Genomic DNA, 3,559 nt, shown 5'->3' with positions numbered 1-3,559 from the left:
ACATAGCTAAATTAAACATATTGGATGAAGAAAGCAAGTTACAATGACATGTAAACATATATTAAGCTCCTATTTTATGCCAGACCTGTTTTACAGATATCATGTCAAAATCTTATCTCCATTTCATTGATAAAAATTGTGAGGTAATAAGTTCAATAATTTACACAGCTAGTAATGGTGAAACAGTTATTTGAGCCTAGGCAAATCAAACTCACTTTTTTTTTTTTTCCACTGTACACATTTTATTTACAGTTTTGTACACTGTCTTAATATGAACGGGACCGCTTCTCTACTTGAGCCATTTTAACCAAAGCAAAATAACCTATGTAATACAAAGTGTTAAAATACAGCATAAAGATACAAAAACAGACATTCTAATTCTAGTTAGGAATGTAATTATGATGTTACATTTTTAAAAATCCACAATTATGTTTAGGAAATCACACAAACATAGATTGAATGAAATGCATAAATTTGTAGCAAAGCTTTGTAGTTACAAAAAAAAAAAAACAAAAAAATTACCAAAGAATGCACAAATTAATGTTTATTCCACCTTTGTGTCATATTCCTGGATCCTTCACCAATGTTACATGAAGAAAAAAACAAAAGCAAAACAAAATGAATAACTGAAATCAGAATCACTAATGTTATCAAGTAGGGAAACAAATAAATTAAAATCTAGCAGCCATCAGCAAGAGTACAGCAAAGACAGTGCTGTAAAAAGAAACAAAGAAAATTGCTAGAAAACTGTATGCATCATATTCTTCCAAACCAGCAAAATATGCTCCTGCATACAATGGAACATTGAATTTTTTTTTCCTTTAAGGTATAGAAATGCCAAGTTCTTTTTTGAATATAGTGGATGGGTAAATGTGTTTGTAATGTAATTCTACTAAGCTATTACAGAGTGGGCCAAGAACATATTTATGGATTCTGGGGATGATGTGTACTATAATTCTTTGATTAGGTAGTGGATATGCTAGCCAAAATTAAAAAAAATAATAATAATATATGAACACAGAAGTACAAGACAAAGGCGAATGAGACTTCTCTTATATCTTAGCAACATTTAGATGGAAATCAAATTTAAATGCAGTCCACTCTGCTTTTGAAGAGGCTTTGGTTCAGCTCCCAAATCTCGATTGCTTGACGCAGTCTCCTATGAGAATACTCAGAAGGTGTCTTCTTAAACAACAAACCTATTTTTAGTGGTGGAGCCGCTCTTAGTAGCTGTGTCTGCATGGGACTGATAACCAATCACTATCTTTGGAGGAAGTCCTAACCTTTCCTTGTATACCCTCCCTATATGTGTAACAGCTTCTTTGTTTTCACATTCAGTAGTCCATATTGCTATCTTATCACCTTTAGTTCTAACATTAACAACGGCTCCACATACATCATCACTGTACTCATCAAAAGATTCTCCAATAAGGCACAGCAGTGTCTCTAGCCAAAAGCGATCGAGGTCACTTCGTCTCTGCTGTTTGTTCAATGTAATTAGCCATCGTCCTCCTCTTTTGTTTTTTTCATCTTCCCACATGGGCTCAATACCATCCTTAAAAAGTGAGTAGTCACAGCCAGGCATTAAATTACTAGACAACTGGATATGGTTGTACAGAGCCAAAAAGTCTTCAACAGTATCAAATTTAGAGATCAGTCGAAGGTTTGCTTGCCAAGTTTTGCTTTTACCGTTTTTAAAAAACCAAAGCGCCCATCTGTTCTGTAGGGATGTTTAATACAGTGTTCTGGGTTAGCAACCTCCTGATTAGATTCTGTTTTCTCTTCTTCTGTAGGTGGGGAATTAGGAGTTGGGGTGGTTTCCGGTTCCACAGTCGCCATCTTAGATCGATCTCCAAACTCACTTTTAATCCCAGTGAATACAACCTTCCAGTTGTTTATTCAAAATGATGACAGTAGTGTACAATTTTGTTTATTTGTCATGGTCTCTGGGTTAACGTATTTTCTGTAATTCAATGTACATTATCTTTTGTAGCAAAGAAAAAGTGAAAAAATGTGAGAAATAAAAACTTTCAAAATGAAATATATTCTGATATTACAAAACGTTTTGCTTAATATAAGAATTTCTGATTTTCCATACTTTCTTCACATATATTTTCAAACATGATTTTCTTCAAAAAGATTTTCTGTCTTATTAAGGAGTGAGTAGTACTGTGAATCTTTGTCATTTCCCTCCAAAATGTAAAAGCATTTGCAGACACTGGATATATACTATTTGACTAATTTATTTTATGATTTGTCACTGATTTTTAAAGACTTGGTTTCAGTGAGGATTTTCATTAGAGATATTTCTAGCTTTCTGTATATGTCTATCTCTTGTCTTAGATTTTTCAGATTAATCACTCAATATTTTTTCATTAAAAATTTTTTTTGTTTAGTACCATTAATTCTCTCCCATTCCTCTGCATTTTTTTCTCTTTTTGTCCTTTCCTTTCAGTCTCTTTCCATCCTTCCAATCATCCTCCAATGTCTCAACAAATTTCATCTTCACAAGCTCTTCACAACACCACAAGGTTGCCAGAATAATTTTGACAAGTAAATGATAATGCAAATGCCTTTTTTGCTTATTTTTTATTTATAGGGATTAATACTTTAAGTTTTATCCTTTGTAATAGATTTCAATATTAAACATAATATAGTAATACTGCTAAGGAAATATATCCCACATGTACAGGTATGAATAACAATCCCTAAGTTCCTCATTATATGGGAAATTTTGCCTTGATTTATGCAGATTAACTTTAATCATGACATTCCAGAAGACACACCTATACTGGGCTGAAGAACTACTTCTAACACTATAGCATAGCACAACTGAGTCTTGTTCTAGATTGTGAGTTTCACAGGCAATTGGCAATATCTTATTTATCTTAATATCATCTATCTACCATAAGGCCTGACATATGGTAAACAATAACTAAGTGCTTGAAACAATGAATAAAATTGACAGATGATGTACACACAGAAAATATGTTTCTTGACCATTCGTACTGCTCAATATGGCTTCCAATGAGCTCCAAAACAGAGGATAAAATATTCTTATATCCTAGGCAGAGGAGGAAATTACTTCCAATATGTAATTTGAAAAACATCAGGTAACAAGCACCTTTTAAACCATATAAGAAAAACAAAATCTCAAACTAGATCAATTGTAATTACTCTGAGTCTAGGTATTAACTTAAAATACAATTGCTGTGATGATGCTTGCTGGTAGATGAGACACACAGGAATTAATAATTAATTAACACCTTACCTTGAAAGTATGCAACAGTTCTCAAGCAAAAAGAACGCCCTAAGATGATGAAACAAAAGAGACATTACATATATGTATAAGTGCTTTTATTTTAACCAAAAAAACCCACCAATAAAGCAGCCACCAATAAAGGAAGCCCTCAAGCTCAACAGCAACCAGTGCTACAAGTAAGGACTTTAGGATGATACAGGATCATATGTATGGAGGGAGTGATATTTTCATATGGCAGGTTGCAAAAAGGAGGAGGAATATACGTCAAAAGTTCTGTATGATGAATCAATATCAATT

General features: G+C 33.0%; 1 pseudogene; it reads right to left on the bottom strand.

Moving 5' to 3' along the window:
• Positions 1-951: 951 nt before the first annotated feature.
• On the bottom strand, positions 952-1,839 carry LOC119528912 (annotated as a pseudogene).
• Between the last annotated feature and the right edge of the window lie 1,720 nt (positions 1,840-3,559).

The sequence above is a fragment of the Choloepus didactylus genome, chromosome 3, assembly GCF_015220235.1.
Source record: "Choloepus didactylus isolate mChoDid1 chromosome 3, mChoDid1.pri, whole genome shotgun sequence".
NCBI classification, from domain to species: Eukaryota; Metazoa; Chordata; class Mammalia; order Pilosa; family Megalonychidae; genus Choloepus; species Choloepus didactylus.
Note: the sequence above shows the minus strand (reverse complement) of the source record. Positions and strands in the feature narration are given on the sequence as shown.